This window comes from Lycium ferocissimum, chromosome 6, assembly GCF_029784015.1.
Source record: "Lycium ferocissimum isolate CSIRO_LF1 chromosome 6, AGI_CSIRO_Lferr_CH_V1, whole genome shotgun sequence".
NCBI lineage: Eukaryota > Viridiplantae > Streptophyta > Magnoliopsida > Solanales > Solanaceae > Lycium > Lycium ferocissimum.
In genome coordinates this window covers 27,011,493-27,025,755 of record NC_081347.1, presented here as the reverse complement: position 1 = coordinate 27,025,755, position 14,263 = coordinate 27,011,493, and positions in this window count along the sequence as shown.

Here is a 14,263-nt window from a genome sequence, read left to right as displayed (position 1 = left end):
AATATCAACCTCAATATCACAAGTACCAACAATCACTCAAGTAAAAGAGTTTTGATCAAATATCATGTTCATGGAATCAACGATTCCGGAATTGATCATCAGACATCGGCCTTCTCACAATCACTCAAGTAAAAGAGTTTTATCAAATATCAGTTTCATACAATCAACGATTTCGAAATTGATCATCGAACATCGGCCTTCTCACAATCACTCAAGTAAAAGAGTTTATCAAATATCAGTTTCACTCAATCAACGATATCGAATCATCATCGGGTATTGGCCATGCATCATGAATGAATGAGAATGCGTGCAATACGTGTATCAACATTGTCACGACCCGACCAGGGGCCATGACGGGCACTCGGAGCTAACTATCGAGCACCATTCATCATACTTAACCTAAACATATATAAACCCCAAAGCTATACATAGATATACAAAAATGTACACTGACATCACCATGGGACACAACTTACCCACACGTACGTATCTACGAGCCTTTACTAGAGTACTAGACATAAGGACGGGACATGTCCTCGTCGTGCCCAAATATGTACACAAAATAATATCTCAAAATAGCACTTTCGGAGTAATGGAGTGCTCCTGTAAATCTGCTGATAGCTCCTATGAATCTGGGTCACCTCCCTGTCTACCTGTGGGCATGAACATAACATCCAAAAAGAAAGGACGTCAGTACGAACATTGTACTGAGTATGTAAGGCATGAACAAGAATAACATATCAATGAAATAAGGAGGCATCACGTAAGTAACAACCTGTACTGAATAATGCATGCTAACTTGCTTCATAAGCATCGTCATATCATGTATGCATATATATAAGCTGCCCGACCATATAGGTACGGTGTGATCATCATTAGCCCGTGTCCAGGCCTCCCGCGTCCGGGGTAACCATCTCATGCCACCCACTAGTGGTGTCTGCCCATGCCATTTAGACATGGTATATACGCTGCCCGCCTTAGCGGTGTCTGCCCGGCCATATAGGCGCAGTGTAATATCATCATCATAAACTTATCATGAATCATGCATAGAAATTCCAGACTACTATAACTCTATCGGGGTGACGTAAGGTTGTAAACCCCCAATTCCATTATGGAGTTTCTTAAGCATTCTGCCTCACCTTGAAGGAACTAGCATTATAAGTTGAATGTAACAAAATGAACAACATCAAAGAATCATAATTAGGATCTTTAGCTCTTTAGAAACATCATATCATTATCATACTCATAACGTATCTCTTATATTTATCTCATATGAAGCTTTTATAATCATGGACTCATAATTTTCAAGATGTAAGAAAGTCAAGGAGAGATAGAGAAAAGTCATATCACAAGATTCATGCCTTAGAAAGAAGGGACTAGCCTTGCATACCTTTTCGTTTAGCTACTCTATCACTTGAATGTTCCTCTCCAATATTCACGTTTCTACCTTCAAGAGAGTTCGTACTAACATTAGATAATCGATAACATGATCATGCTTGAACTAAAGCTAGAGAAAATTGGACAGCATCTCCTTTGTTTCTACTACTTTCTCCATATCATATAACAACTCCCAATCATCAATAATAACATTCATAATATCATAATCAATAACTTTTGTCAAGTTTGTCATTATCCAACTCCCACAATTTCCTCTCAAGGTCATCCATAACCATGATCATAATACAACATTACATTCATCCTCCTATAATGTTTCTCCCCTGTTCTTAATATCATTTATAACATAACTATAATCACAACATATCAAGAATCATGATTCATATTAAGCTACTACTCAACAATGTCACTATTCTCATACTTGTAACCCATTTTCTATTTTCTTTCATAATCCAAGTCTTTCAACCCCTCAATAGTCTAAATAGCATGGAAGAATCATAAAACTCACCTTTGATTGTGTAGGAGCAAGTTTTGGATGATAATCTTTCACTTGAAGAAAAGCCCTAGCTTCAATCCAAAGAGTTTTCTTGTCTCCAAGCAACCCTAGAGAGCTTCTTGCACTTGATTCTCTTGGATTCTTGTGGATGGAGGGTGGAGAGAGTTCTAGAGGGTTCTTGAGGTGTGGAGAGAAAATGAGAAGATGGGAAATGAAAATAATGAACTTGGGTCCTTTATTTAAAACTTAAAAAATTTGTCCCGACACAACTATACGGACACACATACGGTCCGTATAATTTATATGGGCCGTATGTGTGACCGTACATTTGTTCCAGTGAAGACTTAAATTATGGGCAGCTTATACGATCTAATATACGGCCAGTATCTTTTATACGGTCCGTACAAAGGACCGTATAATCCACAATTTTTCGAAACTTGTTCTCGTCAACTCGTTTTACCTCCAATCCTTATGGAACCTTCTTCACACTTGTTTAACACTCATCAACAATCTAAGGGGCATTATAACTCTTCTTTAAGACGTCATTAGGTTCATGTTAACTCGGTGCTTAGCAAAACCCCCTTTCAAAACACGGCTTGTACTTTACATTCTTCAATGAACTTCCTTCTCTTACCTCGAATGTTCTTGAAATCTCAATTAGATTCGTTAAGTAGCCTTTCTCACTTGTAGGAGCATCGTATACTTCTCACACCACGTTGGTCTATCTACTATGCAACGACATGGAATTTTCGAGGTGTAACAAGCATCAAGCTCAATATCACAAGTACCAACAATGGGGTATGCCAACAACATATCATATCACAATACTAATAGTGGTTATGCCAGCAATATATCACTATCACAATACCAACGGTGGGTATGCCAACAATGTATTTATATCACAATACCAACAGTAGGTATGCCAAAAATATATCTGAACCACAAATACCACAGTGAGTATGCCAATAATATATCTGAACCAAGATGGATAACGAGATCTAATTTCTATCAACAACTCATGGCATCAAGCCAACACAATAAAACTGTCAAGCATAACACAACGGGGTGGCTAGTCCCAACACACAACAGGTCAATCAATCGACATACATTATTACCGCTTCCTTAAATCATTCTATTAGCTTAGAACAAGTAATCTCATCCTACACTCACAATCATTTGTCGCAACTCTTTTTAGAACTCAATCACATTCGTTGGTGTATTTTATCCTTCGATTTATCAACTAGGTTCACTATTAATGGCATAACATAATAATCACATATTACGGGAATTTCTCATCATTAGACATAACAATAGGTTTCACCCGCTACTTCCAAGTCACATATATCCACCGATATTAAAGAAAACCACATCAAGCAACCTAAGGAATCTACAGGCCACAAGCCCGAACACACAAATCACACAACAATACCATACTAAGATTCCATCCCAAATCTTCAATTCCTATACATGCATTCTCTGTTCCTTCTAATACACGAATATATGAAACTAACCGGAGTCTATCGAAAGGGAAGCCATAACCTACCTGGCAGCCGAACAGGTGCCACGAACCCACACGTTGCCTTGTCTTTCGAAGAGTCTCCAAATAATCAAACTCTATCACATACGAATTCTATGTAAGAAACCATGAATAATGATACCCATATTGGCTACCTTCTATTCGGGTTAAATTCCAACCCTTAATTTAGGAAAAACGGGTCTCAAGGGCAAAACGAAAATTTTATGACCAAAATACCAAATTCAATACTACAAGGTCAAAACCCATTACTTTAATCATAGGAATACTCAATTAATTCTCAAAATCATCATTTATATGAAAATTCCCAAATTTGGGTCTAAGAACCCTAACTTTAATCCCACAATTTTACCTTTAAAAATGGAAAAAACATGTTTATGTAGTTTATAATCATATATAAACTTAGCCGCCGGCAATATGGCCATCGTGGCCACTGGTTAGTCATCTCTGGTGGCTGTCCAGACCTCTACATCTACTCCTACACCTACTACAACCACGAAAGACTCCCATAATGAACCTACAATACCTAAGATGGATTATAGACATATACTTCAACCACAAAACCCTAATCCCATGCAAAACGTTACGTCAGAACTCTTTGTTAAAAAGGTGGAATATCGCAATGGTGTTCATGTATTGCGATGGACTGAGAGGGAGGTGGATCAGATGGAGCAATTAGAAGATTTGAAGCATGCAGTCGTTGGTATATTTTCATATGGATAGCCATCATTGGAGGAACTAAGAACTATCATCCCTGCTCAATGTGTGATGAAAGGAAAGTGCACAGTTGGATTGTTTCGTGATAGATATGTGCTTATTAGACTTTCGACAAAGGAGGACTTTGTTACTCTTTGTTCAAAAGGTGTGTATTAGTTACAATCTAGAGATGGATATTCGTACCAAATGGGACCTTTGATATATGATTCTAAGTTTAAAGTTGATCAAGAAACATCAAAAGTTATATCTTGGATCTTTTTTCCATACTTGCTGCCTACTTTCTTCGTTAAGAAAGCATTATTTTCACTTGCATCAGCTGTTGGTATACCTCTTTATGTGGATGTTGCCACTATTAATCGTACAAGACCAAGTTATGCAAGAGTCAAAGTGCTTATGAACTTACTGGCAAATCTACCTGATTTTGTTAATATGGAAATTGAAGATGAGGATTCTAAGGAGGTTCGAGTTGAAAAAGTGAAGATACAATATGATTATCTTCCAAAATATTGTAAAGAATGTAAGTTACAAGGGAATAATGAGGTTGAATGCTAGAGACTTCATCCTGAACTAGCAGTGTTTGATGAGGAAAAGGAGAAGTTTGATGAGCAGGTAGTAAATGAGCCTGAGAAAGTGGAAAATGATTCAGTAGGGAAAGGTAAGGCTATTGTGATTGATGATGTTATATCCCGTATTTTGTACATTGGGACATTCCGAGCTAACCTCGATAAGTTAAGGACAAGACTATCTCGGGATACGAGGTAGAGACTTTTAACCTCCGATTTTTATTTTAGGGCACAAGTTGCTTATAATTTTATTGGTATGGAATATTAAGGAAGATTAGGGGTTAAAAGTTAATTAAGAAAAGTTAATTATTTCATGAAGTGAAAAAAAAAAAGTCCATGTGGCCGTGTGGCTTGGGTGTGGGCTCCCACCCATGCCTTGGCCAAACTTGATTGCTTCAAGCCATGAAAGGGGGCATGTGTCCACTTGGTAGGGGTTATGTATTTGTATATATATATATGGGTCATGACAAGCAAGACATCATATTCATCATTTTCAACTTAGAAACTTGGAGAAGCTTGGAGAGACCATATTCGGCCATGGCTAGCCGAACATGAAGCCATAAATATTGATCAAAAAAATAATTTTCTTCTAGCATTTCAACCAATTGGAAGGTCCTTATTAACGTGGAGTAGTTGTTGGAGCAATCAAACCATTCATTTTTGCAATTTACAACCCTAGCCAAGTTGAGAAGTTAAGTGGAAAAGGTAAGGTTTAATCTTTTTTTACATGTGTTATGGATGGTTTGTACATGTTGTAGTGTGTAGAAATGGATGAAATTCATGAAATCATGCATGGTGATGTTGAGTCGTGTGTGGACGGTTTTTTGTAGAATGTGGTGAACTAAATTTACTTAGTGTTTTGGTTGTTGTTGTTGTGGATTCTATGAGGTAAAATGAAGATTAAATGACTCTAGTTGAGATTGTAATCGTTTGTGGGTTGTTGTAGAAGCTAATGTGATTTTAATGCAGTTTCTTGTATTTATGAGAATAATGTTGTTAACGTGTGGATTGTTGGTATAGTTCATGAATTTGGGAGAGAGGAATGTGTTGTTGTTGTTCTTATTGAGTTTGGGGAGGTTTCGGGTGGAGTGGTATGTTGGTTGGGTTGTTTTGAATATTGTGCGGATTGTTTGAAGTGTTCTTGAGTCTTGTTTGAATGGTTTCGGATTAGTACTTGAATGTGTGAGCGTTGGTGTTGGCTTGATTGTATGTGGTTGATTTGAATGTAAATGGAATGTTGTCGAATTATGTAGAAAAGAGTTACTAACGTTAGAATGCGTTTTGGAATTAATTGTTGATGTTGTTAGTATGGTTGTTGGTATTGTTGTTGATGATTTGGCCGAGTTGAATTCTCTGGGTTTGTTGAATTTATAGGGAAAATGCTGCCTGAATTTCTGTAAATAAAGTGCTAGCTTGGGATTGAATTCCTAAGTACCTATAACTAATGTTTGGTATCTATTGACGTTATTGTAGATCTTGGGAAGCCCGAGACTTAAGTTCGGATTAGCTTAGGAAGCGGACGAGGTATGTAAAGCTTATCCTTCTTTTCTTTTGGCATGTCTTAGATGTAAGTAAGATATGATACGAGCCTTGGGGTAACTCTATTCATAAGATCCAAGCATGTCTACGATTCTTATTCACTTCTTGATGTTAGCATTCTTAATATAGCCGAGCTATGATCCCTGTGTCTTTTGCATGATTGGATAGTAAATGTTGCATAAAGAGTTCTTGTTCCTAAAGGGTTCTATGTCGAATAAGGTCCCTAACTTTCATAGACGGGCTCGGATCGCTTCGATACGTTCGTAGAGGGTCCTAAAGCGAATAATGTCCGTAACTTTCATAGGCGGGCTCGGATTGGTTTGATACATGTCCATGGTCCCCGAGACTTTCCTTTGGATAGTTCTAACGACATTTTGGAAGAACGTAACATGACTATCGTCTTAACCCTCGAGCGTTGATTACTTATTTATCTATTGAGTCTGGAATGATGATTTATATGCATATGGTTACTCACTACTCTGCTCGTGCATACTGTTGTTACATCTTTCGCCGAGTCCCAGGCCGGTTATGTCATCATGCGCACTATGCTATATTCTGGAGTATGATATGTTATGGTTCACCGAGTCCCTCGCTAGAAGGCCGGGTACCGTATATATATTCTGGTGTTATGATGTGTTATGGTGTTATGATGTGTTATGGGATTATGCTGTGTTACGGAGTTATGCAATATTCCGGAGTATGATGTGTTATGGCGCCAAAGACGGGGTGGCGACCATGTTCTGTTCACCGAGTCCCATAATGGGCCGGATATGACATATGATATTGACATGCATTATTTGTGTTTCATAAGTAAGCATTTTGGTATTCTGGTTATTGTACTTGTTTCTATAATCCTTATTTCGGTTTTGATCCGGTTTACTGTATTTCATGCTTTGCATACTCAGTACATATTCCGTACTGATCCCCTTTCTTCGGGGGCTGCGTTTCATGCCCGCAGTCGACGCTCGATTTGGTGATCCGCAGAACCTTAGGATATCTATTTCGCCATCTTGGAGCGCTCCCTTGTTCCGAGCCTATATTTTGGTACGTACTCTTCCGTTATGTATGTATATGTCTATTCGAGGCAGGCGGGGCCCGTCCCGTCATATGATACCGTTGTTACTCTTAGAGGTCCGTAGACATATGTGTGGGTTGTGAATAGTTCTCGTTCGGTTACTTTTGTGTGATTTATGTTTTGGGCGGTCCCATTCGCATGGCGCCTTATCGGCTTGCATATGTATATATATTTTGGGATGTTATGTTTTATGACGGCCCTTGCCGAACTCGTGCGGTATATACGTTTATATGCGACAGTTTGAGACGACGTCTGACCTTTGTATATGTATAAGTTATTTGTTTGCTGATTCTGGTTAATGGGTGTGTACGAGTGTCCAGCTCGGGCACTAGTCACGGCCTACGTGGTTGGATCGTGACAGATGAGGTGAAACATGATCAGGTAGCAAAAGGCAAATTACTTGATACACAACGTCAAAGGAATTGTTTTTATCAGAATAGAAGGAGATTTAATGCTAGGAGATTAGCTAGTGGGAAATTACTTGGTGATCCTGGGAATTGGAATGTTGTTAAATATAATAGGGATTTCTCTAGTACTTAGCAGTGATAACTCAGATTCAAAGCTATCACAGATCAGCCCAACTGAGATTAAGGATACAAATGTGATGGTCCAAAACAAGTTTGAGGTGCTACAAGATCAGAATAATGGTGATGATATTGATATAGAAGTGGTGAATAACAATGCAGACGAAGATCAAGAGCAGGAGTTGATTATCTATGAAGATCAAAGAAGACAAGGTGGTAAGAATCAAAATTTGTTATTAATGAAGGATGACTCAGAGAAGAAATCAAATGTTAAAGTGCAGAACAATTTGGGGGATTCACAAGATCAAATGGTCTCAACTGATAATGATAAAGTTGCAGAGGTAGAGCTTATTAGTGTTGAAGGGCATGAAGATATAGTTAATTCTCGTCAGGAGTTGGTTCAGGGGCAAGACTTGCAAACTGATGATCTAGAGGCTCAGCCAAAAATTGTTACTACTTGAAAGTGATGGATGATCATGCTGGTACAACTCAGTGTGAACTAAATGAAATAGAGCAAGGTGAGGTGCTGGATAAAGAAGAGGATGTTGTCATTGGATCAGAGTTGATTCCTGATAACAAGATTGTTGATAACACAAAAGAGCGTTTAGCTAATTTCTCTATACCTGATAACAAGGATGAGAAGGATAGCAAAGTGGAATCTACTTTGAAGAAGAAACATGTTACTCAAGTATTATCAACAAATGTAAGCATGAATAATGAGAATGGTGATGATATAAGCTTAAAGGTCGATGCGAGTACAATCAAAATTGTCGATGAGATTTCTAATGTGGATGATGTAGACAATACTAGTAGTAACTTGCAGTTGGTTGGTTGTTATCCTGAGAGAGGTGCAGATGCAGAAGAAAGGAATTTAGCTTTGGCTATTATTCTTGATGTCAAGGATGCTCAGCCTTTGAGTGTTGATAGAAGGCTTCCCCCTAATAAAGCTTTACATGATGTTGTTTCACATAATCTACATGGTGAGAAAGAAAACTTGACTTTGGTCAATAATAAGAAAGAAGATGCTGATGGTGCTGCTATTGATATGAATCTTCAACAGATGTGCATAGAAGCAGGATTATCTCCAAAAACACAAGGCAAAGGGTCAAGAAAAGGAAGAAGGCAAAATTCTTCTGATGTTCCACAAACAGTGAGGTACTCAACAAGGAATAACTCTAAGAAATCTGTTAAATGATTGTTAAATCTTTATTTTGGAACATAAGATCGTTGAATTCTCAACAAGCATTTCATAGAGTCCAAATGTTATATAGGCATCACAAGTTCTTTTTGGTGGCTCAGATGGAACCTTTTCGGCATCGTGACGCATTTTGTGAAATATAGATGAGGCTTGGAATGCCTTATGCTAATTTCAACTGTAATGGTAAAATTTGGTTTTTTGTTCAACATAATGTAAATGTTGAGGTTCTTTTGGATACTGAACAATCCATTATTGTAAAGCTAAAGTTTCAAGAATTAAATAGAGACATGGTGGTTACAATGGTTTATGCTAAATGTTCAGAAGTGGAGAGATTGCAGTTATGGGATAGTTTATACTTCTTGGCTAGTAACATGACATCTCCTTGGTGGATTGATGGAGATTTCAATGCTATATTGAATGAAGAAGAAAAAATAGAAGGTTTACCAGTATTTCCACAAGAATATGAAGATTTTGCCTTTTGTCTGAATTCTTGTGAGTTGCATGAGATGCCTTTTAAAGGGATTCCTTTCACTTGGTGGAATGGTAAGGCTGCTAATGACTACATTTTCAAGAGGTTGGATAGGATTGTGCATAATGATTCATTCCAAAATTGGTTTGGACATCTTGAAGTGGAGCATTTGTCAAGGACTGGCTCTGACCATGCACTATTACTTTTATCTTGTGGAGATCCAGTGGAGAATTTTATCAAACCATTCAGATTTCTTAAATTCTGGGTGGAGCATGATACTTTTCTTGACTTTATTAAGCAGCAATGGGAAGAAGACTTATCTGATGATGTTTTTCTTTCCTTTAAACTCAAAATGAAGAAACTGAAAGTTGCTTTAAGTAAATGGAGTAAGGTTACTTTTGGTGATATTTTTAAGCAACTAGTGATCAGAGAAGATATAGTTAAGATTAAAGAGCAGTTGTTTGAGGAGAACCCTTCGGAAGAAAATAGAATGGTGATGAAAAGGGCTCAAGCTGAACTTAAACTATATCTTCACTATGAGGAAGAATTCTGGAGGCAAAAAGTCAGATGGATGAATTGTTTCTCGAAGGTGATAAAAATACAAGATTTTTCCATAGTCCGGTAAAAGGAAGAAGGAAAAGAATCCGGATCAAGAGGATTCGAATCCGATGGAAATTGGTTAGAGGATGCCGATAGAGTTCCGGTGAAGCCGTTAACTTTTTCATAAGCAAGCTTACACGAGGAGGTTAGTGAAGATTCTCCAATTCTTAATCATATTCTGAACCGATTAGAGAGGAGGATGATATGCTACTTTCAACAACCTATGGAGGAAGTACGAGTATGCGTGTTTGAATTAAATAGAGATAGTACTTGTGGCCCTGATGGCTTTTCTGGGATTTTTTATCAGAAGTGTTGGGACTTGATCAAGGCTGATGTATTTAGTGTTGTTAAAGCTTTCTTTGACGGTCAGACTCTTCCCAAGTCAATCACTCACACTAATCTAGTATTGCTTCCAAAGAAGAATGTTGTTGAGTCCTTCTCTGATATGAGACCTATAAGTGGACTATATTGAGTTATTGAAGAAAGTCAAAGACAAGTTGCAAACTTAGAAAGGAAAGTTACTGTCTTATGGTGGAAAAGCAGTGTTGATTACAAGTGTTCTTCAAAGTATTCCAATTCATGTTCTATCTGCTATAAGGCCTCCTAAATGTTTTATTAAAGAACTACACAAGATCTTTGCAAGGTTCTTTTAGAATAATAAGGAGGAAGGAAGAAGTAGACACTGGTCATCTTGGCTTAACATGTGCTTTCCTAAACATGAAGGAGGATTGGGATTCAGGTCTATTTATGATATGTCCAAAGCCTTATGTGCTAAACTTTGGTGGAAGTTTAGAACCGCTAGTTCACTTTGGGCTAATTTCATGTGGAACAAATACTGTAAGAAGCAAATTCTTCAGGTGGTTCAATAGAAGGGAGGCTCACAAGTGTGGAAGATGATGTTGGAAGAAAGGGTAAGTATTGAGCAGGAAATCTGGTGGAAGCCAAAGATTGGAAGTTCAAACATCTGGTTGATAATTGGACTAAGTTAGGTTCTCTTAGCTATATGGTTCCCCAGTCCTGGCATATCAATGATCATGCTGAAGATGTTTCTGAGCTTGTTACAAATGGAAGATGGGATATTAACAAACTCATATAGTTGTTTCCTGAAGATATAGTGCAGCATATAACACAGGAAATTGATATTAAATATACATCAAATGAATGGGATAAATCTTGGTGGATGATGACAAGTACAAGAAGGTTTACAGTAAGTAGTTCATGGGAGCTGTTGAGACAAAAAGCTAATGTAATAATGCCATTTCAGAATATGTGGATTAAAGGTGTCCCTTTTAAAATTTCATTCTTCTTATGGAGATTGTGGAAGTTTAAAGTGCCAATTGATGAAGTGGTGGCAAGTATTGGCATTCTATAGTTTCAAAGTGTTGTTCTTTGCTATACTACTCGTAACGAGACTATTAACCATACTCGTTTCGTGTGGAGATTTTGCTACCAAGGTATGGAGAGTCTTTAATGCGGATTGAGTATGAATTGTAGTTGAGCATGAATTGTAGTCAGGTGAAACATGCTATTAGAAGTTGGTGGAAAGCAAAATGCCATTACAAACTGAAGATGATATACAAAGTAGTTCCTGCTTTCATTGTGTGGCAAATATGGAAGTGGTGAAACAATAAACTACATGATGGCAATATGAATCTGAATAGAGTGATATATGAAATAAATCTGAACATTTACATGTTATGTAAAGTTCAGTTTCCTGGGCTGAATATTCCATCTAGATGGCATCAGATTATTCAATTTTTTAAAGTATAAACCAACTGTTAGCTGCAGAGTTATTAAATGGATGAGACCTACATCTGGATTCTACAAGTGTATCTTCGATGGAGCCGCTAAAAAATCCAGACCAAGTTCTCAGTCCGCATTTTGTATCAGAAATGAAGATGGTGATTTGGTGTATGCAGCTGCTAAAACTCTGATTGATGGATCCAAATATAGTTGCTGAGGCTGAGGCTATTAGAATGGGACTGATGTACTGTGTGGATAAGAAACTCTTTCCATTGACTATAGAAACTGATTCCATGACCATGAAGATGATTATCAATGCTGAATGGAAGATCCCTTGGAGCATTTCAATGTTGGTGGATGATATCAAAAGGCTGATGGAAGATCAAAGAGTGACTGTGGTGCATATACACAGAGAAGGAAATGGACTTGCAGACTTTTTAACTAACTTTGTTTTTTATTTTGCAGGTGCAGTTCAGTTTCATAATTTTCAGGAACAACCAAGTCAAGTTAAGAAGATTCTGAATTTGGAAAAAATAGGAATTCCTAACTTGAGAGTAAGATCTATACAAGACAAAGCTCCAGATTGAGGTCCATGATACCAGAAGTAAAAGCCATTGCTAAGTTTTTCAATTTGTGAGAATGTGAGCTATTGTAGCATATGTATTAGGGTGGTATTAGTGTGCTTGTCATGCTCATTCCTTAATATAAATGTTGTGATGTTCATGATATATGTAGCGATTTATCTTTGGTTATGGATCAAGCAAGATAGTGGCCTGGTTTTCATGCAGAAGGTGATATATACAGCAATATACAACTACTTTCAAGCTTTCCTGAAGAATGATTCATATGACTTGATACTTTCCATCTGTGAGACTTTGAAGGTGTGATCAAAGTTATCAAGCCAAGGCTCTTGGATTCTAGTTGGTGATAATCTGTTGATGTCTACTTCTGCTGGCCATACTCCACTAGTTTTTCCTTTGTTTTCTGTTATTTTCTTTATTTGGATCAATCTTATTGGATTGATCCTTTTTTCTTTTCTTATTTTCTGTTCTTTGCTTTTAGCTGGATCAATCTCTTCTGGATTGATTTGTACATATTTTCTTTATCAATAAAATTCCACCTTAATGGTGGCCTTTACTAAAAAAAATGGTTTATAATCATCAAATTCATGCTTAATGAAGCTAACCCAACCAATAATACAAGATTTCAAAGCCAAGAACCCATTAGGAAGAAAACCCATAAAAACCCTCTTTGATTCTAGTCATTACAAGGTTGAAATCATGTTTAGAAGATCATAATGGATAGATGTAAGGTTAGGACACTTACCATAGGAATAAAATGGCTCTCTAGACCTTCAAGTCACCTCCAAGATTGCTAAGAAAATATAATAGAAGTTATGGGAAGAAATAAGGGTTTTTGGAGGCTTTAAAACATAAAAACTGCTCGTCGACACTAATATCATTGCCGTCCTTACCGCTCCCGGCGATTCTTGCCACAGTGGTCACCTTTACCGCGGCAGTGGTACCACTGAGGCGGTCATCCTTACAGCTGCGGCGGTCACACCAGACACCCGAAAAATCTGATGTCTTCCAAACTTGGAAACGACACCCGGAACAATCCCGGAACCTCCCAAACACAAAACAAATATGAAGATATACATAAAAACGCTCTACAAATGCACTCGTGGTCTCAAAATTTCCAACGGCGCCTTCATTGACCAAGTCAACCCCCGATGGCCTAAATATCAACTTTCCAACCCTAGTCCCAAAACGCAACCGAGTGCATTAGGAACCGAACCAAACCCACCAATCAATCACAAATGGTCATCCGGACCTATCGGAATCGACAGATTTCCAAAAAAAAATTGTTCACCCAAAAGTCAACTCCCGGTCAAACGATTTTCGCTTAAAGCCAAATTTTTCTAGAAAACATTCCAAAGCCAAAACGATGCCTAGGAAGTCATGCCAACTATCTTCTCGGTCAAAAAAGCTCTAACAAGACTCAGGAACGGGTCAGTGAGGGTAAAAATAAAAGAATCACGGTAACGACAAAACGGGTCGTTACACTTTTCCTTTTTCCCTAAAAACTGGAAATTAAGACTATGAGTGTGCTGATTGTGGCCTTAGCTTTGTTTCTTCTCTCTCCCACTATTTAGTTCTGTACCCCTTTGTTCCTTACCTTTCCATCATTGTTGTTACTTGCTTGGCTATCCTGATGTTTGCCATACTCTCTTGACTGTGCTGTTGCTGTTTATGAATCATTTTCACACTGTTGTGCCCTGCATTACCTATCCTTGCATTGTTTGGATCCTTTTGGACCTTGATTGTTTTCTGTGATTAGTAGTATTGATTTGAGATTAAGTAGGCTGCATTAGTCCCTCTAAGTGTTGTTGGATCATTGATTTGTTTTT